We start from the raw sequence: 25697 nt of genomic DNA on the forward strand, positions 1-25697 counted from the left end.
TATCACAGAGAATTAGGGAATTACATGCGTTTCGGAGGCTCAGCCACATCTTCAGGTGATATATATTTGTACAAAGTGTGATGGAAAGCTGGGAAATCAATAGTATGGAGACTAAAGTTAAAGTGATGCACGATGAAGACATAATAGTACTAGTGGCAGCTGCAGGGTGTACTATCTGTAGAGGAAGACAGGACCGGAATACATACAACAAATAATAACTGAGGATGCATGACGCAAGCGCCACTCTGGAGTGGGAGAGGAATTCGTGGCGGTTGGCATCATAAGACTCGTGACTCAAAATATGGAATACTCACGTTTGTACATTGCTTTTAGCTTTAACGGGGGTAAACGTGAGAGGCTGCTGGCTCTCCCTGCGCGACGTGGCGCTATTGGGTGGTGTGTGCAGAGCCGCGGGGCGGCGCTGTAGCTCGTGCGCCGCTCGGCCAGCTCCCGGGAGGCCTACTACGGGAGTTTGCTCAACTAATCCGGCCATCTAGCACCACCGGCGGAGCGCGGACCGCTGCTGGCGGCGGGGGCGGAGGCGGGGACAGGGGGTGGGCCCGCTCATCCTGCTGACGAAAACTTGCACCTCGCGCCGCCCTTATCTGAGCAGCCCCCGTAATTGTCGTGTTATCTCCCGGCCAGGCGGGCACGCCCTTTTGTTTTCGGGCAAACTCTGGGGCGCCCCGCCCTTCCGCCGCCGCCGTCTTCAGAACCCTTCATCTGCGCCCGGAGACGGCGCGCCGTCCGCAAAGTTTTGAGCGGTCCATCGGACGCGACGGCCTGGCCCGGCATGTTCGCTGGCGCAAGCAAGTATGCGCGACGCCTAAGCTCTTTGAAAATTTCAACAAATCGATTTATTTTGCTAAATGTTCTCTGAGGTGTCTACTTTGCCGTAGTGATCATCTGAAGTTCACTAGAGATTCCATTCTCGAGTTAAAAGGCGATTTATAAAGAAGGGTCCGAAAACCATTCACAACGGAAAAGAAAATAGTCGACATCAAGAGCAGTGTAGTAGTACGTAATTTTTAATGAAGGCCTCTTCGGCATTGTAGATGTTATGAATCTACTAGAACTCGAGATCGGATCGGTATGTTACAACTTCCGCGCAAAAGCGGGTGAAAAGAGTATCCAGCGAACGTAGCAGCGCCGGCCTAAGTGGCTGAGCGGTTCTAGGCGCTACAGTCTGGAACTGCGCGATCGCTACGGTCGCAGGTTCGAATCCTGCCTCGGGCATGGATGTGTGTGATGTTCTTAGGTTAGTTAGGTTTAACTAGTTCTAAGTCTGGGATACTGATGAACTCAGGAGTTAAGTCCCATAGTTCTCAGAGCCATTTGAACCCATTTGAACACAGCAGCGGATGATAGAAGCTGCCAAAGAGACTCACAGGACCATCATGACCACGAAGAAGACGGAGGATGACCTCCTTTGGATCTGGGAGGACTGCAGTATGGTCAAGCGATCGCCGAATAGAGGTGAAATGAAATAATAATAATGAGCGTATGGCAGTGGTGGCCGGGAGACCCCTCGCGGGGCGGTTCGGGCGCCGCTCCACAAGTTCTTTAACGCCACTACGGCGACTTGCGAGTGAATGAGGATGAAGATGAAAGACACAAAACAGAGAAAATCCCTAGTCTCGCCGGGAATCGAACCCGGGGCCCCGCGCGCGGGAAGCGAGAACGCTACCGCAAGACCACGAGCCGCGGACGTGAATTGAAATAATCTTACGGCATTTATTGGCCGAGATATCCCCTTCAGTGTTCGGTCGCCGTATTGCAAGTCTTTTTGGTTGACGCCACTTCGGCGACTTGGGTGTCAATGATGATGAAAATTATGATGAAGGATACATAACATCCAGTCCCCTGCCGGGAATCGAAATCAGGCCCCCTTGCGTGGTAGGCAGTAACGCTACCGCTGCGCTACGGAGGCGGGCCGAATTGATGTATTTTTAACGTGACTGCAAAAAATGTAAGCCAAAACTTCAAAAGCGTTTTTCTCGAAACAGTATTTTCCAAATTGTCAGGAAACGCATCTTCGGAAAGGCGAATACGATTCTGATCGGAATTTGATACCGGATTCTAAATTGAGTTCTCTATCACCATACCTAGCCAATTAGCGATATCTTCTACGGTATTTTCTTCGCACACTTTTGTCGAGGTTTTGGCGAAACGAATCACATTTTTCTCAACAAGTCTACATTTCGTCCGAACTTTATATTTTTTAATTATCCTACGTATGCTGACAGAAAACATGTTGAAAATGAGTGACATAAATTATTTTGCTACACGTCCAATAGGAGGGCCTCGGCAGTTACCACTGACGACCTACGTTCGGGATGCAAGATGTTCTCCCACCTGTTGCAGTGGTTTCGGGGAGGGTCCGATCTGTACCCAAAAATAATTCCTCAAAATGCAAGGAAGAAAACTATTTAGTCAGATTAAACCTTACTTTTTATTTTACTGGAAAAATAAATCCCCGGGGTCACCTATTTTTCATGAATTCAAAGAGGGGTAACCACTTAACATATTCGCGACTGGTCTGAGTCACTCAGAATGGGGCATTTGGACTGCGGTTTGTAACAAATCATAAGTTTCCAGGTGTCAACGCAATAAATGTGTTCGTCGTTTCAATTGGAAAGATGAAACCTGGCTCACTTAGCCATAAAAAAATCTTGCTATGCAGACATATGAAATATTTTGCAGAATCACGTTTTTGTTCCCAAGGGAACTCGGTGCACATAGTTCTTACCCATAATTTGCGTGAGTGCGGTGTGTTTTGAAACATTCAAGCATACATGATAATTTCGACACGTTTTCTCTTTCGGCTTTTACTGGCGTCTGAACACGCTTTGCGGACAAGTGTTGGGTGCGCTTTTCTATGATACTTTTTACTATCAGAGTTGTTGTACGAATGTTCATTTAGTTTCTGTCCTTGTGAATGGAGGTCTGGCGGACTTTTGGCCGTTCACTTATGTAAGAAAATAAAACACCTACAGCCGTCCTCATCGTCTCAGTTATTGCATGTATACAATAAATGTCATCGTAAGGACGGCCGAGGGGTTTCATTTTCTTACATATTTCACAGGCTCCGCTACATTATTTTCTTTTGTAACTTCCCCTTCTGGAACCACCCACTGCTTCTTGCACATCATTGAAATCATCGTTAGCATCAAAATTTCCCATGTCAAAATTATTGTAATATCCACCTCTCTTCTGTATGTACGCAATGGACGTTACCATTGTAAAGCCGGCCGCGGTGGTCTCGCGGTTCTAGGCGCGCAGTCCGGAACCGTGCGACTGCTACGGTCGCAGGTTCGAATCCTGCCTCGGGCATGGATGTGTGTGGGCCTTAGGTTAGTTAGGTTTAAGTAGTTCTAAGTTCTAGGGGACTAATGACCACAGCAGTTGAGACCCATAGTGCTCAGAGCCATTTGAACCATTTGAGCCACTGTAAAGATAGTCTTAAATTACTGATGCAAGTCCGTCGCCTAGCTATTTTTTTACGTTGCGAGATTCTTTTTTCGCCTCTCTGCAGTTATTCTTCCTATCCGAGCCTTCATACGAGCAGGACGCAGATTTCAACTGCTACGATTATTCTCACATATAAACTTACTTTTCGCTCAACACAAACCCTGTTTTTTGAGTCAGTAGAGAGAATTTATCGTTTAATCTTTCCGTTTAAAGTTCGTTTTATACTGGTCTGCGGTTGTAATAATTACATGTTATCTCGGTACATGACATTGTAAGTACTGTTAAAGCAAACTCTTTGGGAATCAAGCCGGTCGCTTTCTTGTAGCGATCGTCTGAGTTGTGTGCCCTTAATTTAACTTACTTTCGCTACGTAAAGAGTCTAAGATAATGAGACTATTCAATCATTTTCTGGAATGCGGAAATCGAGCATTTTTACAGAGTATAAGAACGCCGAAGTTGAGACGGGCTCTCGAGGCAACTTCCAAATGGACAAGAATCAGCACTTCTTTATTAGCGGTGAGATTACGATTAAGTGTGTACCATTCTAACGGTACCAAGGATTAGACACACAAAAAAGTGACTAGCGTAGACTGGAGGTGTCTAGTAACTTGCAAAAAAAAAACAACTGTATTTGTCATGTTTTTTCTTTACAACTGGAATGAACAGAGGCACGTCCATTGATATTACTAATCTTACTGTAACTTTTACAGTCGCTGACCGTGAGTGTTGGTTGCCGAAATATGGTGACTCTTGTCACAGATTCAATTTAACCGTACCTCTCTTGCGCTGCTTTCTCTGCACTAATGCCTTTTCAAACGGGTTGTGATCTCTGCTTCATCCTATTAGTCTTCTACTGATACACATTTTATCTACATGCGAATGAAGTGTCTTCGCAACTGAAGTAATGTGGTTTAATATATCTTCCACTAATTGAACTATTTCACTCACCACAAGTTACTATACACGGGCGTTACCTGAAGAAATACCACAAACCTCTGGAAATTCACATCCAGAGTATATTCTTCATGTTGACTTCGTTGGCGCTTGTTTTGGTCTTTCCTTCACAGAGCACACAATAATATCCAAACTGCTTTTTATATAAATGTGAAGTCCTTATTGCAGGGGGGTGTGGTTGTCAGTCCTCTTTGAAAACAATAACAAAAGCTTCATTTTGAAAGTAAACGCATAATTTATCGTGGTCTTCCTTTTCGATCGCTAAGGTATGTATACAAGTCGGAATTTTCAGCGAGGATACGCTGTATTCGCTCTTGTATACTGTGAAAATTACAAAAATCGCAGCTCCTTGACCTAACACGTAATTGAAATAGAAACACCTGAGAAGAAATTTTCCTTAGTCTCCGGTAGCCTTCCGTTTTGATTTATGCCCCCTTGCACATGAAATTTATCATTTTTAAGGCCTCTATTGAAATGACAAAGAATTAGAACAATTCCCTTATTCAACAAAATATTTTATCTACGATATTAATATTCCACCAGATTTCGAATTCAGTTGGTTTACTCTAAATGTTACCTCCACAGAAAAAATTGTATTAATACCGAAAGAACGTTAATTTGTGTGTGTGTGTGTGTGTGTGTGTGTGTGTGTGTGTGTGTGTGAAAGTATTGTTACGCAACCCCGCAGTACGTTTCTTATATTGATCGGCGTAAATGGAGGCCATTGGAGGAGAAATAGGCCAAAGACTGTGCGAATTTCTGGAGCCTCGAGGTAATAACTGACGATCGCCGAAGTTAATTGTACCATCGAGGGATGTGCCTGAGATATAAATCGCATCTTGTCCAATATTTCAGGAACCAATTTCATAAAACGCGCTTAAGAACTTCCCCGGGAAGTTCCGAAGTAAGGAGAACAACTGGATCTTCTTCTGTCTGTCTGTCTGTCTCTGAGATGAAGGCGGCCAAAGAAGTTCGCAAGACCAATAATAATTTGTTGAAGTGTAGAAGACGTCGTGCTGCGCGCTGCCCAGGCTGCCAATTTCATATCAGTGATAACTCGGGATAAAAGCGATCTTTTTTCCTCGCGGCAAGATTGGCTGTGTTCGAAAATTCATTACTCTGTGGGGCTGTTTAATTACGATCGTGATAACGAATTACGCTATACGCATCAGTTGCTACCGCTCTCGAGGTCCCGAGTGCACTCAGTGGGATTGGTTCCCACAAGCCAACTCCAGCAATTTTTCAAGGTAATTTCTTACTTTATCAGGTAAAAAAAAGATAAAACTGGCGTTACACGCTCTGTTCACCTCTGTTTAACTTTAACTCGTCCACCTGACCCTAACAAAAAAGCTTTGCGTGGAAACACGTATCTAGTCGGTTAGACTTTGATAAGCCATATTCATTCACAGCGGTCTACTGCTCCAGTGCGGGATATTATTTTCAACATTTACCGTGACACGTGTACACAAACATAGCTAAAATTGCATGTCTGTCTGTCACTGTGAATTTGCACCGAAGGATGTTTTTCTCAGCGAATCTCACGATCCAAGTTTTGATTTACCTTTTATGCAAGAGCCACGACAAACATCCGTACGATAGTCAGGCTCGCACCAAACATTTGCAAACATTTCTACAGCTACTGCATGCACTGTCGTTGCTATTCCGGCTGGTCGCATTTCACCCCAAGTTACTGGAAGCGGAGACACGTAGGCAGAGTCTTCTACAGGCCCCCCCCCCCCCCCCCATAAAAAAATTACCATGGTTTGCGTTGACCTCGGAGGCCAATGGCGCAATGTAATATGCCTACGCCTCTTATAAACGGTTCATCGTTGAGACAGCCACATACGCCCGACTAAAGTCATGCTGCGTAGCTATAATTGAGTTGCATTAGTTGAAACGGAGAACTCAAGGAGCCTTTCGTCGTTGTGTTACCAGCACCGTAACTCAACGCAGATGAGCAATGAACGAGCGAGCTGCGAAGGCGTGCTGCGAAGTAATGGCTCCGAATTTTTAATGTGAAAGCTCTTAAGGCTTTTTAAATAAAACAAATGTTACTTCATACTACATCTGTATTCATGTCTACATATTTTTAGCCTTCTGCCGCTACAGGGCTCCGCACTGTAGCGTGTAAGATGTCTTTGCTTGAGAAACAGCGTACTGTAATCGAGTTCCGAATTCGAAGAGCTCTTCTACATGTGAATCACCTTCACCTTCACCATGGCAATGCCAAACAACACACTAGCCCTGTAACATCTGCAACAATCCGTCACTTTGTCTCCACTGTCGTCGATCATCCCCCTATATAGTTCAGAATTGCCCCATCCAATTTTCATCTATTTCCTCACCTTCGAGGACTTCAATTTCATAGTGATGAAGTGATGCAAGCACAGGCGAGGTTGTGTGGCTCCGTCACCGAAGTCAAATATACTACAGTGACGGTATCAACAAACTGTGCTCTCGTTTGAGCAGTGTGTTTGTCGCCAGGGTGACTATGTTGAGAAATAAATACGCAGACATAAAGAATTAAGTTGTAGGATGTTAATAACGTTTGTTTTATTTAAAAATATTTAAGGGTTTCTACATAAAAAATTTGGAGGCATTGCTTTTCAGCTCGCCCTTACAGGCAGATGCACTTAACATTGTTAGACACACACAATATTTGTAACGAGAGAGAATAACGGTGCACTAAAATTACTTACACAATAACTAAAATTTTACCTTCCTTAACATACGTAATATCAACATAAAGCGAGTGACGTGCTTCTGAGTGAGTCTTTCAACATTGTTTTACTTATAAGCACAGCTTAGGCGTCCAGGATGTAGATCATCACAGAGAGGATGCTACGGCAATTTCTAATCGATGAAACATGTACAGTTACATGAAGGTTGAACTACTTGATCGTTTACGATATCGCAATGCAGGCGTAACTACACTGCTTTCATTTAATATTTACTTTATTCTACTAGCTTACGTCACCAAGGAATTTCGCTGTCACAGAATAGTTACCGAGATTTTGATGACGTTTTCAATCGCACTTTTAAGTACTGGTAATGCAAGACAGAGTAATTTCGCGAGCTCGGAAATTAAAGGAAGACAGTTGGTAAAGTGGTAGGAACACGCGAAGAGGGTGCGGTATATACGGGGCAGGCTTGAAATTTGAATGAAATATTCCTCACAACAAAGGGCACTTAGGAGTGTGCGCGTTTCATTTCGGCGAACAAGGCCCCTGCTGGTCGTATGAGCAAAGTTTGGACCGGCGTATGCGTCGGGCCGGGGCGGCCGCTTTTAAAGGCGAGCTGGTCTCGGAACTGTGCGCCATTGCCCGCCGGCTTGCGCCGTCGTCTTTAGAGCGGTTTCGGCAACCTAGCAAGTAGTCCATCCTCTCCCCGACATTCGTGCGACCCCCGTCTCCTGCTCTTTCCGACTGGAAAAGCATCCACTTTCTCGTACGTCGTCGACACAAGAGAAATAATCGCCTGTCAGTCTTTTAGCGCTTATAAATTGATGGCGCCTGCCGATCCGGCAACCTGCACAACAAGTGCTGCACTCAACAACAAAATATACAGTTTCGTTCTCAGTTTGTAACCATTTTATACGAAAGCTCAAGCGGCAAATTACAGCAGGGGTATCATAGCTATATCACTGACATACGCTAACCGCTCTAAAGCTGTTTATACTAGGAAAACTGAACCTAAGATTCATTATTTCTATAATGATCATTCTTGGCAAAAACAGTGTGTAATTAATTGAAATCTTAATAACATAATTAACCTACTGTCGTTTTATGTGGAAGCTTCTTCAGTGTGTCCTCCGTCATTTCTGTATTAATGAACAGTTAAGCCGGGGCATGGTCGCAATTGCAGGCTGCGTATCAACCGACTCCTAGCGGCAACTTCATATGATTACTGACCGGATTTAAAAATTTAAATTACTGTCATAATTTACTCATCAAGAGCTACACTCTTCCGTTAACGATTTTACACAGTAAGACAAGTATTACACTAGAAACGGTGTTTTATTTATTTATTTTATTATCCATCCTTAGGCATTAAAATGCAATTGATGTCATTTGTGTACATATACAGTTTACATAACTAACAGAAATGGTGTAACATATTGTAGATCATTATTGTCTAATAAGATACAAAAATTTGTCCTTGATGCTGCACAAGGTATTTGCATTATATTTACATGTGTAAGTTTAATGTAAGTGAAACTATATTAGTTCCGGTACTTAAGATCTTTTGTGCACGTTATAAACTCTTCTATTGTATAAAAAGCTTTTCCTCTAAGCCATTTCTTTGTGACACTTTTAAACTCGTTCAGTGACACATTATATGCCTTTATTGGCAACATGTTAAATAGTTTTATTCACATGTACCTGCAAGTATCTTGAGTTTTCTTTAGTCTAGCAACTGGGATGTCAATTTGCTGTTTTATACGTGTGTCATGGTGATGGATTTTGTCGTAGTTTGTGACTGTGTTGGTTTTCTTTCGTGTTTATCAGACAACTTAGTATAAAGAGGGCTGCAACTGTTAGTATGTTTCACAGTGCGCAAATTACCCAAACTATATTCATCTAGTATTTGAGAATGAGAGCTCTCAGCAAACTTCGCATAGTATTTCAAACCTATACAAAAACTGTTTCTCGCTGAAAGTCCCCACAAAATGATGAAAAACCACATGTTCGTTTTCATGCGGTAAAACTTCAGCATTCAGGACGATGTTTTAATTTATTACTTCTTTAATAATAACTCTACCCGCAACATATTTTGCAGACAGTATCCATAAATACTATTGAATGCACCTGCAAAATTATATCACTGCAAGATACATAGTTCGGAAGATGTGGCTTTTATACATGGGAGCTCCATTCTTTAAATAATAGGGGTGAGTGTTTAGTGATATAACAGAGATCAGAAAAAAATCTACAAGCATAAAGTCTGCCAAAGGTGCACAGGTATTCTACTGCAATTCTACGTATATTCCGCGATAATTTCGGGAATACATATGTACAGCGGACTACAGTTCTCACATAAGCTCGTTTTGGAATTCTGACACTGTAATGAAAGTCATTCAATGTATACTGAATCTTCGACAACTGAGCTCCTTTTCGAAATTGGCATTGGCGAAGTAGAAACGCTACTGAAAGGACTAGACATGTTTTATTAATCAGTTTTCCGTGAACATGTGTTAATTACGTTGAAGTTTCAGTTTAACGTTGCAAACGAGTACACAAAACATTTATGTAATTGCGCAACTTGATATCCACAAGTAAAGTAGAGCAAAGGTTTGACAAGGGAAAATCTGCAATACGAGTGTTTGACGAATGTGCAAAGGAATAAAAATATTGTATGAGACCTTTCTTTTCTCTGAAGGAATGAAGAGGAGTTAGCAGGAACTCTGATAGACGAAACGTTAGAGCTGAATTTTTCATAGAAAGGGAAGTCATCAGGAACAAAATGATAACTTGAATAGCGAAAGATCAGCAGAGAGAATCAGCTGTGGGTTTATCAAACACACCATCCGGACTTCAAGAAAGAAAGCAACAAGAAGCTTCGAGTCGCTCTGGTCCATGCCCGATGCAACAAACAAAAGCTACGAAATACTACACATGTTATAAAGTATATAACGTAAAACTTAAAGCTATTCAGAAATGAAACTGATTTTGTCTCCGTAGGAATAGCACAGTTATGGAATTTTTCACTACTATTTCAGCAGCAAAATACCTTCTCAGAATTTTGGAGTTACAAGAACTTCTCCCATGTGGGCTTCGTATGGGACATTAAATTCCCTTATGTAATTTTTTCCATCTAATTTACCTTGTTCGTGGCACTCTCTTCCCAAACTAACGTCACTGTTAAGCCTACATCTCACTGATGACCATACCGAACTACGTACTTGTCTTATGACATGTTTATCGTCATCATAGTACGAAGCATCATATTACTTACTATTAGAAAACACATTTAAAACAGAATTTGCCTTATTTAAACTGCAGGCTAAGTCAGTTGTCCAAGTAATAAAAAATATATGTTTCTCAATAACACTTTGAAGAGGAGCGACAACAATGAACGATGTTTATTTAAACGAGCCAAGAGTAATTGGTAACGACAATTACTAGTAAACAGCCGGACGTGAATCGTCAACAGTCAACACGACATCAGCTCTTTGTTGGAGAAATATGATTTAGATGAAAGTAATTAGGTCTAATTAACCTTCGAAGGGAGTTAAACAGCTACGTGTTTATTTGGAAGGATGGGGAAAAAATAGCGGCGACTAGAACGCCTCAAAAACAATTCGGTCAAATGCATAAGTTTGAGCTGACAGTTAAAGTTGTAACAATTTTTTTAAAAATTGTTAAGAGTAACGAGAAGCTTTAGACTAAAGCAAATGAATAAGTAAATACGATTTTGTCAGAGTTTAGCCTTTTTGTGGAATAATGCATGTTAATGTTCTAGCTTTAACATTTTGAATATTTTCAAGTGTTTTAATAAGCTCTGTAGTATTTACATTCAATAAATTCAATAATCATACAATAATTTACATTAAACTTAGTATCTTAAGTTTTCTTGTTACCGCATTGTGTATGTCCTTCCCCTATTAAAATAGCAGCTGACTGGGGTAAAAACTGGCGTCTCAGATCGGGATGTCGTAGAAATTTGCAGTCCTAGCAATGTTGACGTACTAAGAGTCGTCCTACCTGAGTTAATTTGAAATAAAAAATGGCACATTTTCAAAAGTATTACTCATGTGGTGAAGGAAGAGTAACGTTCAGTTTAATATTTCTATCTAACATTTGCAAGCAATCATTCTCATTTCATCGGTGCTTTTGCATTAAAAAAAAAAAAAGTAAACTCTACCACTCCGAAAAAATGTATTATTGGTCCAGCATTCAGGAATCGTTGCATTTTTGAAATAACTTAATAACAGCTCTACGAAGCCAGAGTAGTAGTAAAGCGTGCCGTTGCATTCTTTGTGACTGTCTGCTATGAGAAATTCGGTTGTCTTTTATTTCGTTCTCCTTTTTAGAAACATGGGTAAGTAGTGTAACAAATATTTCATTGCATGTGTTCTTGTGGGTCTGTGGTGAGAGTTGATGAACACGTAGTTGCTTTTGCATTTCAAATATTCGTCAGTTATGAAGACGAGAATGACGGACTTTCGCAGGAAAAACAAAATCTACGAAACTATCTTGCAGATAATATGGCGTACAATGGAGGAAAATTTGTGTAACACACTTCAAATTGAGACAAATGTATCATCATAGAAATCTTCCAGTTTCATTTAATTTGTTCTGCGCACATTTCTAACTACCCACGATTAGTTTATTTTTTCCCGGTTTTTTTTTTGCCTATACAATCTTGCCCGATTTTCTACTTGCATGTAGACATGCCCTCCAATTAAGTCTCTCGATGCTGACAATATAACTGAATTAAATCTACTTTTTAGTAAAATCTGAGGAAGTAACCCTACAGAATATCCTGCAAATGTCTAAGCCAATTCGACGGAATTAGTCGTGATTTCAGCAAAGTGCAGTCCTCAAATGACGATCAGACACTCAGAATCGCATAGCTACAGCTTCCGACGCAAGTGTATAATATCCTTTCGAAACGAGACTGTTCGCGTTCACGAGGCAATGAAGAACGTAGAGTGTCTTTGGCGAGCAGACAAACTTCTGAGACAGTTTATATAAATAATGAGATGGATTCACTTAAATAAACAATGTTACTGAATCTGTCTCTCGACTACGATATGCTGGTACAAGCTATCATTCGCATTCATGTTCGTTGAACCGTCAGGACTCCACACTTACTGCATATAACACATGAAAAGCATTAGGAGAACTTCACAGTAACGGCTACTTTACTCGAAAGTTGCGAGAAATGCAAGATGTGCTTATTATTTGGTTCCGGACGGTGGTAAAGAGGCACAAATATTTCGTGATCGATACAACAGAAAATTACTAACGATGTGAGATATGTAACTATACTCAGTGTAAGACGGATAGCAGAAAGACAGCTCCGTGCTGCATGAGAAACTGCCGTCTATAGTAAGATGTGATCCTTATCTTACAATCCAGGATGTCGATAACGTAAGAAACCATCCGTTTTGAAAGGTCGCTCCCCGTATACGTTACAGACTAAACGACTTGTTTTATATTGGTACAGCACTAAATTTTCTCACCTCACCCGCAAAATAGTGTTCAAATTGACGTAAGAAACATATTGGCTAATGACCTAAAAGTTAAAACAATCCATGACAACAAATTATATTTTAAAAAAAGTCAAATTACCAAAGATGGTGGTCTATACAACGAAAAAACCAACACTGAAGATAGTTCTGTGCTGCACAATGTAAGTCATCAGCGGCCGGATGTACGCTTACTTATGGCTACATAATGGAACTCCTCGCTAAATTAGATTTCGAAAGGCAAGTCAGAGAGTGGTTTGGAGCTTCTCATACGTGCAGTGGAAATGTAATACGGATTCCTCATCTCATTCGTCGTTTAGTAGGCAAAAAGATCGACATGAATTACCCTGCATTTGTTTCAGTCAATTTACAAGAAAATAACAGTGGCTGGCCGGTGTGGCCGAGCGGTTGTAGGCGCTTCAGTCTGGAACCGCGCGACCGCTACGGTCGCAGGTTCGAATCCAGCCTCGGGCATGGATGTGTGTGATGTCCTTAGGTTAGTTAGGTTTAAGTAGTCCTCAGTGCTACGGGACTGATGATCTCAGATGTTAAGTCCCATAGTGCTCAGAGCCATTTGAACCATTTTTATCTTAACAGTGTCTCGGTGCTGAACTGTCAAGATTACGCTGGTTTGCGCAGTTCATATGTCAGCCTTGTCTATAGTTCTGATTAAAACTAGCGCCCATGAAATAAAGGGTCGTAGGTTCGAATCGTCTTTTAAGGCAGAGTGAGGACGTCAATCTGCATTTCCTGCTTACTGTTTTGGCCACAAAGGCTGTCTATTATGTCAACGGTTAGCAGTGTGAATGAAAAAAGGAAGTCTGTACACCAGGAGGCAGGGAGTCGCCGCGTGTACATACAACACAATTCACGCAAACCGTTTTCACACACGTCTTAACTCCCTGCACCTCGCAATTTGAACCTCTCTCTCGACCGTGTAGAGCACGTGAGAAGAAAACCCGTCAGTAATTAACGACGTACAAAGTTGAACGTACAGTGAAACAAGCCAACAGTTTCCTCTTTGCAATTATACTGCAATATGCCAACGCTGGTGAACACACTATTACCATTAACTCCTACTGAAACCGTTTTGAACTTCTGTTTATTCTGCAAGTGGCACACATACAATTTATGAAGCATGCTGTGCAGTAGCGACACCTAGTGCGCCGTACACCTCACGATTCTAACCCGTGGTAACAGTTTTGGACCAAACACCTGTATCTCTTGGAAACAGATGCGGGCCAAATATAAATGTCACGAGCCACACTCTCGGGAACCGATGTAGGGCCAAGCATAAACATTGCGAATCTAATCTAAGCAACAAACACTGGCAGTTTCAATCGTAGTTTAGTTCTTAATACTAGGGTGCGAGAGATGGTCGCAATTCGTTAAATCTGCGTCACAAGGAAAAAATTCTAGTGGTGTTATACGTTCGTTTCCGAAGAAAACCTTAATAAAACCTTATACTGTGTCAAGTGGAGGGCGTTTACATGAAAGAGATGAGGAAGACACCGTTGACAGCGACGTGATTGTTCAAAACAGAAGAGTGCAAATGGATAATTATAGACGACGATAGTTAAGAGGAAAATGTAATACCTAAATATGTATTACGGATTTGGCAGGAAGCGGAAAAGACACCAGCCATTTCGAGATATTCTGAGACTCGTGGCATAAAAGTATTTGTTTAATATAATGTAAGTGAATGCCCAAAATTATTAGGACTGTGTTTTATTATGTTTGATGATTAACTGTGAGAAATATTTGTTATGAAAACAAAATGTATTCGCACATTAGGTAATAGACAACAAAGGGACATCCTGTTACTTACGACGAAATAATCGTCTACTATGCACCATGCAGTTTGATGGCTGAAGTCAGAAAATTGAATATCCAAACTTGTTTGTCTAAAAGATAAGTAGCAGAAACGCCAGTATTTAAAAAAGTGATGGCGCTTAAAAGATTTGGTCTAATTTGGAGATTCTCACATTTTTGATTGATGAACCTGCCTACAACAACGACAGACTTCAAAGGATAAGCTTTAAAATGAAAAGCTTTAGATACGTTTACACATCAGACGAAAATGTTAATAAAGACGAGTCCCTAATGAAGCAAGAAGGGCGTAAACAATTTAATCCATCGAGAACATGGAGATCAGGTTAAAAATTTAGAAACTATGTGAAGCAAGCGTGAGTTATTGTTACGGATTCAAAATATATACTGGCCAGACAAAAGCGATCGGAAAGATACTGTATCAGAGAAAATTATCATGAACTCGTCAAAATCAGTACTGAATAATTGGTATATCATGTTTCTTAACAACAGGTTCTCCTCCCTCAAACTATTTTTGAAAATTAGACCATGAAAACACAAATGTTAGCAAAGTACGCATAAACAGGTAAAATAGGCCAAACAATATTTTAAAAAATTAGAATAATCTGCCAGTTCTGAGATGTACAGACAAGCGTGGCCTGTATTTGGTGTTAAAAAGCATGAAAGTTTTGACAAACATGAAGCCCAAATGCATCCTGGGATACAGTAAGGGAATTGGTGGAAGTGATCGACAAGATCAGATGTTAGCCTGTTTCCCAATCAAGAGAAAATTTTTAAGAGGATGGCAAGGACATTTTATATAGGATACGGTTCTTTCCGATACGTGACATTATCTAGAAAACTAGACATGGGCAAAGTAATGAAACAATTGTTTATTACCAAATAAACAAAGCAGAAATAATTTTTAAAATTCCTAATTACAATACTGCGAAAAGCGTGGAAAACCTACACTACGTGAAACACCTCTTGCACTCAAAGCTTAATACTGGGTCAATTTCCCAAAATATATCGATCCTACGCCTAAAATAAGAGAAAAGTACCCAGCAAGGATGTGCCAAATATGCACTACGCACGAAGCGAAAAGACGCGGGTATGAACGGAGTGAAAAGTGGATTTACATCTATCTCAGTGCTTCCGAAATTACGATTTAATGTAGGACCATTAATTGTTAGAGTTGTCGGTCTTTTGCTTTTAGAAATTCGTCTAAGCCACACTTGAAGACGCCTAAGAAGACTGTAGTTTCTATGTAAGTATTGTTTACGTACGGGGTAATTCCAATCCTAACTATGTCATGGTAGGGGATCGGAGTCGCCAACAACCGATTCATTACCAAAAAGTTCAATGAAACGTAGAAGCACGTTGCAGTGGAACAAGTCGTAATAGCACACAGACGCAAAGACGAAGAGAGCAATGTCAGAGATCATAAGATCAAAGATGGACGATAGTTTTCTAGTGGCCAAAGGTCGCATCATGTATAAAATTCACATTTATGTTTTTAAATTTTGTTTGAATATTTGTAAGTACAAGATAGTAGAAGCAAAAATGTCTCAGTAAACATAGGGTTGAAAATGCATACCTTAAGAACTACGAGCAATTCTTTATCCTCGACACTGTGAAGCATATCTCTTCTACTGCAAGCTCTCTGTTTTCCATATTTTGGAAAGTGAAAATATGGACTTTCAACTATATGGGTTTACGCTGTCAATTACGATACACCCTAGTCAAGTAAACATGAGCTGTAAAACGCATATGTTACGAGATGTGAGCAATTATTGATCTTCGATATTGCGACAAAAATCTGTTCTACTGCAATCTCCTTGCTTTCCATATCTTGGAAAGTGGTAGTATGGACCAAAACAAGAAAAAAAATATCCAGTAAACACGTGCTCTAAAACGCATACCTTGAAAGTTATGAGTACTTATCCATAAGTAGGGTTGTGTATCAAAGTAGCGAAGATGAAGAAGTGCTTGTAGCTCTTACGGTAAGCATATTAGAACTCTTTTTTATTGAACACTTTTTTCTTGTTTTGCTCCATTTTGCCACATCTCAAAATATGGAAAGCAAAAAGCTTTCAGTAGAAAAGCCTTTGTTCACAGTATCTAAGGCCAGGAAGTGTTTACAGCTCTTAAAACATGCCTTTTTAGAGCCCATGTTTAGTTGACTTTTTTGTTTCAAATGATCATTTCTGTCATATCCGTGAATATTGACCATTCCTCCTGGAACGCCCTAATTATATATATATATATATATATTAAATTAGCGTTGAACGTCCACAAGAGCAGTATATCTACATGACAGGTATCAGCTTGTACTGCGTTTGTCTTACACAACACGCTGGGTGGTTTCGGGCACGGATTTCGCCAAAGACAGGTATGGCACAGTGTTAATATTGCTGCACAGCAGTCTAACAAGATGGTCCATAGACCATCAGGTCTGATAAACCTGTGTATGCGCTACTTACATTTTATATAAATACTACGAAGAAACTTGTTTTGATTATTACTTGGCCAGATATTTTTATTCGGTGTGACTAGACTATCGTGCGTACTCACGTATGCGCCTGAGACTTTCTAGCTTAAATGAATTTCTGATACAGTGCTGTCTAAATTTGAATTATTTTGTACATGATTCCTCTGTGTTCTCCAGGTCTCAAGACGATCGTTGAGGACAGAAATTAGTAATCCCATACAATATTTTGCGAACCGTAACTGGAATATATATGTAAAAAATAGTTACATATTTTTCAGTTGAAAAATTAATTTCGTAATAAATGTTCGCAGCTTGCAGCTATCGTCAGGTGATGATACTCCATAAAGCTACAGCTCTCTTCGCCAAATTTCCCGGCGTTATGTAAAGATAGAGAGAGAAAGCCATTCGGTAATTGTCACTGATGGAAGCAAAATTACGATTACTCCAGCAGAAGGTACGAGGGAATTAATATTGCTAATTGGAGATGGATTGAAACCGAAACATCACGGGGCAATTAAACTGATATATCACGTAAAGTGTGACTGATTGAAGTGCTTCGTCGTCATTTCTGCTCCTACAGTACTTCTCATGCAACCGCTCGCTGCTGTACCTCTCGCATTCCGTAGCCGGTTGGGGCAACGGGTCGGCTACGGTGTTACTGGTATTCTGGGATGCGGTTTAGCGAACACTCGGCGCTGCTGCTCCGTAAGCAGTGGCAGCAGGCCGCAATGGAACAGCCGAGTCAGCAGAAATCCTGCGGCGTGCCGCAGCCGTACGCCGGCCGCTGGAAAACGGGCAAAACGCCCACGGCGAAGCGCAGCGGCTGGAGGGGACCCTGTGCTGCGCCGTGGGACTGCAGCACGCAAGTTGCGCAGCAAAGCCACCCGGGGAATGTTCCAAACAACACCACCACCTCTCGACTCTACACTTCGCAATCCAACTTACAGTGTGTGATGGAGAGCACTGTGCACTTTATATACAACTGCCAGACACCCCCTCCCCACTGCCCTTCCAGTAGCGTATGGTGCACTAGAACGCCGATTTTCGCTAATTCTTCACGTGCGTCTTTTCACAAGATAGATATAGGAAGAGATGCTGAGAGAATCGATTAGACAATGAGACTAAAAGTAGCATATGAGTTTAGCTATTTCGGTAGCAAAATAACTAATGAAGACCAAAGTGAAAAAGGTTCAATATGCAGACTGACAATAGCGGAAAAACATTTCCAAAAATAGAGGAATTTATTGACATTCAACATAAATAGTTTTCGGAAGCATTTTCTGAAAGTATTTGCTGCTGTGTAGCGAAGTGGATCGTGAACAAGAAGTAATCAGACGAGTAGGGAAACAGAAGCATTTAACATGTGGTGCTATAGAAGAACGCTTAAGATTAGATTGGTGGACAGGATAACTAATGAAGACGCACTGAACTGGGGAGAAAATAAATTTACGGCAGAACTTGCCTGAAGTAAACGATATGTTGTTACTACACATCCTGAAATATCAAGGAGCAATCAATTTGGTAATGGTGGGAAGTAAAGCGTTTCTAAATTATAGTCACGAATGCAGCAGTTTCAAATGCTTGTAACAGTTCTTATCAGATGAAGAGACTAGCCTGGAGAGCTACTTCAAACGATTATTTGGACTGAAGACCACAACCACAACAACAACATGCAGGAGGAAGCAATACATTGCCTGACTTTTCTAGGAACATGCGCTGTCGGAATTTTTAACAGTAAACCACATCGTGAAAAACTCCGCTCCTCTTACAGTGTGAAGACTGTAATATCATATCATTGGGTTCAAAGCAGTAACTCCATATGTTTTGTTTCCGAGACATTTAGATCTTAGGACTATTGTCTAAATATTCCGACGTTCATTGCTCAGCATCATCCACATATCGCTGTGATTGTGTGTTACCCGTTTTAGTGGAACCACCTTGAACTAGAGGTTTGGCCTAAATGCCAATGCGATTTACTCTGTACGGTCTTACTGCGAAACTCGCATGGTCGTGCGCTTTTGTGAGTGGCTCGCTCCTGCGACAGATCTGAGGGCAGCAGGTCGAACATAAATGTTCACACCGCAGCCCATCAGAATACCAAATATATTTGTAATGTTCACTAAAGAATTTCTATACATAAATCTGTCCAACAATCGTTCTTTAATCAAACAAAGCTCTTGGAATTCCACAGAGTTACTGCGAAGTCTCCTCCACACAGGTAAAACGAACTATCCTACGACTGAACGGGGGTCGCACGAAGAAAAAACTTTGCTTTGCCTGTTAGGAGGAAAGATTCGTTACTTCCTGACACTGTTCAACAAAATTCAGCAAAACTGTCCCTCTGTTTACTTGACGTAAATAATTTGTTGGAGGATGAGTGCCCTAGAGATCTAACAATTAAGATTTGGGTACAGTTTAAAAAATAAAATTGATCTTTTAAGTGATACCTCTCGTCATTCTTGCCTTCTGAAAATTCTTTTACTACTTTCTCGGCAGCGAAACTATTTTTGATGTCAATTTGTAAACGCTCTGTTATGAAGTACATGATTTGACAGACAGTGAAACATTATATCCTCGGCCAAATACTGCCATGAAGCACATTTTGTAACGCCACCATCACTACCCCCGTATTTGAGCGTTCGGGTAATATTTGTTTGTCCTCGATAAGATAACCAGTAAATATATAAATCTCAGGAAGTAAGGTTCCTTGTAACATTTACGGACAGCAATGCATTGATTTATCTTATCGTAAGTGCTCCTGAGATCCAATAGCGAGGAGGATAAGATAAGCAAGAAACGGTACAAATGCCATGTTACTCCCACCTCTCAGACCTACAGTAGGTAGCTCTGATGTCGACCATGTACATTACCACATATATCTTAAGACTACTTCTTTTCCCGTTGAAATGTCACACTCCTGTTCGTATTGATCAAGGCCTTTGATAATTCAGTAGACAGAATTCACGCCGCATGTCATCTTCAGAGTCTCGTAGGAAGGTTTCCACGAAGTCGAAAGCAGCGTCATATTTCAACGCTTCACTTTTCCCAATCCACCTACGCCTTCTTTTGCACTTAGGGAGACAGTAGACGTTAAAACTGCAACTAAAGCTGTCTAAAGCATGGGTAAGGTAATCAGTAGGGGGTGAAAGCGAGCAGACACCGATCATCTGATACACCTGAGTACCAAGTTGTTTCCGGCGCAATGAGGGCTAATACAGATAGAAGTGTCTAAATCTTAAGAGACATGAGCGACAGATTTTTTTTTACGTTACAGACAAAATCGTCTGAGCTGTAAGCATTCTTTAACTCCCTTGTGTCCCCTGTTGTTAGTCAGAGACACGGTATTACAGACCATGTCAATATTTGTTGTAGCTACGTATAAACAAGGTTGTAAATAAACTATTATTTTGATTATCTAATCTCATTCCATTTTCCCACTAGTGTAGGAGAAAACTACTACGTTATGCTTCAGTCTAGCAGTGCTACTTGTTCTGAACAGAAAACATAAAACAGCAGTCATACGTCTGAAAACACTACTTCAGTGTACTGAACGGTATAGTAAACAAATCTCTACAAAACACTGTGCGTTGTTTACGTTAAACTTCTATACAGGTCCGAACGCTTTATCTGAGACGCGCCACGCGATATTACCACCGAAAAGAGAGACACTACATTCCGCAGTTTAGCTAAATGAAAGGACTTACTAGTTAAACTTTGGTGTAAACAGTCACAATTCAAATGCACCACTACACTCTTATACAGGATGAATCAATGTTGTGCTTACCATTTCAGGCGAAATTTCCTTTCCCGGAAGATGATTCTGCGACAATAGTTGAAGCGTAGAGCACATATCCATGAAGCTTAAAAAGCCTTCTGCGCCTTTTCTTTTTCCTCTCCACTTTCAAAAATTTTTCACGGCTTTCAGGTGATGGCTAAATATATGATAGTAAAATATCACACACCAATTTACCGACAGATTGGATGTACGTTTACTGACATTAGCTCGTCACTCGCTACACCAAAACAAAACATCCACGATGAAAGAAACGGAGAAAACAAACACTGGGAAACGGAAGAGTGGTAATGCAAGAAGCGGTTTCACGGAACATGAAAACACGGAAACAGAAAAAACAAAAATGTTGTTGACACGTCGTAGTTTTCGCCTGGCGAGAGGAAAAATCGTCGCGGCGTAGGCGGTCAGCGGGAGGTGTGCCTACGTAAGACGTCGCACGGTGTCATCGTCCTGGTCATCGCTGCTTGGCGTCGACGGCCACAGCGCCGGAGGCAGTCCAGAAGCTGGCGGCGGCAGCAGCGGCGTCGCGGCGGCGGCCGAGCGTCGACGAGACAGGCCACAAGCTCTCCCACTCTCTCCCTCCGACCGTGCACGAGCGCTGCTCGCAAGCGACTGCTTTGGTCGACCGGCACAGTCACAGACTCGGCCGCCTGCGGCCCCCACCTCGCGCGCAAAGATCGTGGCTCGCGCAGACATGCCACACACACGCACACATTCGGAGCCGCGGGGGCGCGCGCGGTAAAACAGCTGATCGCCGGCGCTGGGCAGCCAGCGGCGTGCATAAGGGGTGGCTGGCTGCTGCTGCTGCGACGCCGGCGCGGACCGCCGCGGGAGGGGTGGACCGACGGCGGAGGGTGGGGGGAGGGGAGGACCGGAGGGGTTGCACGCTGCGCAGTCGTCGGGTGGCGCTCTTGATGCGCGGTCGACGCAGTAGTGTTGTCGCCTGCGTCCAAGCCGCAGTCGGCGTCAATCTGACAATGTCTAAACTGCTCTGCAGTTTCCACGTAGATACCTCTCAATTCAATTCTACTCTCTCTAATTGCGAAATTGAAACTTCCACAGCCGGAAATTTCACTTCTTAAAATATTCCGTGCTATTCTGCCTTGGCGGAATGAATTTCTTAGTTGAATGCCGGGGTATCATCCCGTTCTGCGTAGAAAATGTGCAAGGGGCGTCTGTGTGTATAAAAGTCTAACTCACACCCTGATTCATAGCGATTCAAGCTCTGCGAATCGGACCTTTGTAGCAGCTGCAGTCCACTCTGAAGACGTCCTCTGGAGAAGGGGACGAAACATGGAATTTCTGCAATAAATTCATTTGACCAAGGTGTAATATCCTGCAACACAGGTTCACTTTCTCTGTCGCGTCATTCTGTCACCTTCAGAGAATGTTGAGACTCTGCAATTACCAGGAAACGGAAAGAGGTTAAGAGGCGAAAATATGGCCTACACTGAGAGTCAGATATCAACTAAACACACTCTCTATTTTAAAACTTTCCGAAATACAGGTATGTCCGACAGCCAGTGACTGGAACGCTGCAGGTCGTTATTTCATGCCTTTCATTTCCAATGTTTCTTTGTAGCCCATGTTTCAAAATATCAATGCCAAAGTTTACGAATCTTGCAATTCGTTTTGAGAGCTGCGACACTAGCTGCAAATAGAGTCAACCAGACATAACATGTTGCACAAAAACGCACAATGTAAGAACGTAAATTTTCTCCTGACTGCGCACTTTGCCTGAAGACTTCAGTATTTAATCGCACTTGTAAGCAAATGTCATGTAGGAAGACATCGTGTGACAATGGTCTTCCATTAACAAGACGGTTGCAGACGATGTTAGTCTCTAAACAGGTTTCTTTCGCATAATGTTGCCAGAGGAAGACAACCACTCCAAAATCCTCAAGGAACAAGTATAATCGCAGAAGCAGGTAACGCGCTCCGTTAAAACAGTTACTATACTATTCGCAATTTTTACAACTCTTTCAGAACTTCATAACTGTCCATACTACCTACCACTTTTTAACGTACCCGGTTTTTCGGGAGAAAGTGGACCCTTTGTTCACGTCTGTTTGTAAGTATAATCGTCCACGTAACATGTTGTATGTAGTCTGTCTTTGACTTAACAACTTCGTGCGTTAATGTGACTGAACTATAGTGTCTGTTTTACATGCAGAATATGAGTAAAAAGCTGGCAAGTATTATACTTATTTAACATTTGTTTCGGATAATTTATAGCTGATAACAGTAATCATTATGGTTAGTTTGCCTTACAATGGCTGTTGTAAAGTCTTTATTCGAATTTGCGGCAAAATTCGGAAAAAGTGTTAAGGTTTTTATTATATCTTAGTGTGAAATGTGTCTTTCTACTCTCGGTCTCTTAGTCTTATCCCAACTGGAAGAAAGCGTTAGAGTTGAACTCTCTAAACGAAGAACGCTGCAGATACCCGGTGTATGTCAATAGAAACCAGTCTACTAAAGTCACACACTAAATAGCGTGGTCTGAAGCTCTTTCTTTATGTTGAATACTTCTGCAGTTCGTTACTTTCATGTTTCATGGATCACTTGCACAACAATTCGTAGTTATGTGGAATGAGTCATATTCTGTATAAACCATGATGATCCATGCTCATCAGTACATGCTGTTGCTGGTTCTTTTCCAAGTTCACCATGTCAAGGGCAACATGCGATACGAGTAGATAGTAACATCTGAGTTCAGAACCTTTATCGCTCATTAGAACTATTCTGTGACAACTGTTGGTTACTAGTGTAGAAACACCAATGATCCTAATTTCTTAAAATGTGCAATAGTTCAGAAAATGTCAAGATCTGTATTTCGTTTCAGACAATTCCATGACACCTTGCGCATACCAATTTTTGAAGATGACTGGTGGCTTTGAGTTTACTTGGAATACAGAAATGCCACCTTACTCTCACCTGCCGATCACAGAAATTGTGGGACTACTAATAACGCGTATTTTAAAAATTCTGAGGAGAGATCTGTGTATTCATCCTTTAAGTGCATCTGTTACGGGTCTTTTGCTACTCTGTACGACATCTATTGTACTACTTTGTACTGTAGTGAAGCTTCAATTTAAAGCCGTTCTTCTCTCTCTTATCATGTCATAGATTTATCCCTTCTCATCTGGACATAATTATAGACTATTGTATCTATACATTTAAGTTAAAACGTGGTTTACTTCTGAGAGTTTATTGCAGTTTATGAAAATGTCACATTTTTACATATATTACTGTGTGTCACGTCACATTTATTCCAGACAATTTCCTGAAAACTCTAGTTTGCTCATCAGTTTATTTTTAACAACCGTTTCATCTAGTTTGATTGACTAGTTCAAAGCCCTTCTGTTTCAAAACTGTCTCCTTTACAAGAGACAGACTTATTACAGATACAATTTTAAAGCAATAAATTGCCTGATATATCTATTTGAATGTAAGGTTCCATTGTAAAATCCAGAAATAAAAGAACGTTGAGACCGAAACAAAATGAAACTGATAACATCAAATGAAATTTAAACACGCTAAAATGATTCTTTAAAATTACATCAGTGAATGAGGAAATTACTTTCACTTAACGTTACGCTTGAACAAGATAAGTTATAGTCGTCGCACTTGTTGAAAAACGTAGTATGAGAGCAACTGCTTTTGAGTGTGCTTCGAGTTTACTTGCAACTTTATACTTAGTTTCAATGAGACTAAGCAACAGTTGTTGAAATTTTAGAAGTGGGCTGCTTATCGTATAGCCAAATTACTGACATGTAATGGGATCGAAAATTTTGCTCACTGAGATGCGGTCGCTACTGAAATGTCTGCAGTCATTAGAAAATACTGACTTTTATCCCGCAATAAAAAAAGTGCCATTTTATTTTCTCTTTCTGTAACAACAGTCATATGTCACGACCAAGTTTATTTTGGGTTGTGCAGAACTTCCTGTTTGTTAGCTCTTCGGTTAGTAGGCTTACACCAAGAATGCGGCTATTTTGTGAAATGGCGTCTGTTATGTGATGCAACATGTTTATAAGGAAAACTGTTATGACATTTCGTTTAGTTGCCCTTCAGCACCGTTCAGTAGTTGTCTGACTGTTGCAGGACGATGCCCGGGAACTGAACCTACAGTAACGTCACGTTGCTACTACGATTTCATAACGCGTTCTATGCATATTTCATTACCCCTAAATGAAAAGATGTGAAGGGTGGTTCAGAAATTTTGACGTAAGTTTGCGCACAAGGCATCATTTTTTTGTCATGGAATAACACATTTAAATTCCGTGGTTCATAAGTTAGCCGTATGAGTGAGGGTCACGATACACAACGCTCCGTGTCTAAATCGCAGTTACCTCTTATTCTGCTTCGAGGCCTTCAGTATGAAAATCAGTTATTGTGGGCTTGGATGGGAAGTTCTGGATTCCATACGACCTGCGCAAGTGTTTAAGGCCACTGACGATATTGTGTGTTAGGATGAGACCACAGTCAACTGACGGGATATTAGTCGTACCTACGAGCTTCGTTTCCCCTAGAGAAGATAGCACAACACAGTAACTTTGTTGTTTTTTGTTGACGCCTCCGAGAATCTCGTAGTTTTCATCATGAGATAGTTAGCGAAGGAGTATGTAATAAAAGCATATGGGATTTAGAAGATGTCACAACAGAAAGATTCACTAATGCTCCTCACACTAGCACGACTCATGTAGCATTTGCTATGGACCAAGTTAACGTCATAGTCTGGTGGGCTTTGCAGGAGTTCGCTTATGCGAATATCACCTTTAGATGATGCCAGCACTAAGATAGTATCCTATCAGTCTTGTCCAGCGGTTCATTGAAATGGCGCTAATGTCTCTCCTCCTCATGACACTTGTTATTTACTGCTGAGACCCAGAGAACACGTTCCTGCTAGTCATTAGTGACTATACTCACTTCGGGTTCTATGAGGACCAACATTTAACTGCCATTAGTTTACACACGGTGATCAG

The 25697-nt window shown here is 41.3% G+C and overlaps 1 protein-coding gene across 4 annotated transcripts in view; it reads right to left on the bottom strand.

Moving 5' to 3' along the window:
* The window catches only part of LOC126273184 (semaphorin-1A), a 1534221-nt gene extending 1512716 nt beyond the window's left edge, over positions 1 to 21505 (bottom strand). For 3 of the 4 annotated variants that reach the window (XM_049976701.1, XM_049976702.1, XM_049976699.1), the window contains exon 1: positions 20704 to 21336. The gene's annotated coding sequence lies outside the window, so the exon portion shown is untranslated. Of the gene's footprint in view, positions 1 to 20703 lie in introns of all 4 variants that reach the window. The other variant, XM_049976700.1, reaches the window with a different exon arrangement.
* Positions 21506 to 25697: the final 4192 nt, after the last annotated feature.

The sequence above is a fragment of the Schistocerca gregaria genome, chromosome 5 (genome assembly GCF_023897955.1).
Source record: "Schistocerca gregaria isolate iqSchGreg1 chromosome 5, iqSchGreg1.2, whole genome shotgun sequence".
NCBI classification, from domain to species: domain Eukaryota; kingdom Metazoa; phylum Arthropoda; class Insecta; order Orthoptera; family Acrididae; genus Schistocerca; species Schistocerca gregaria.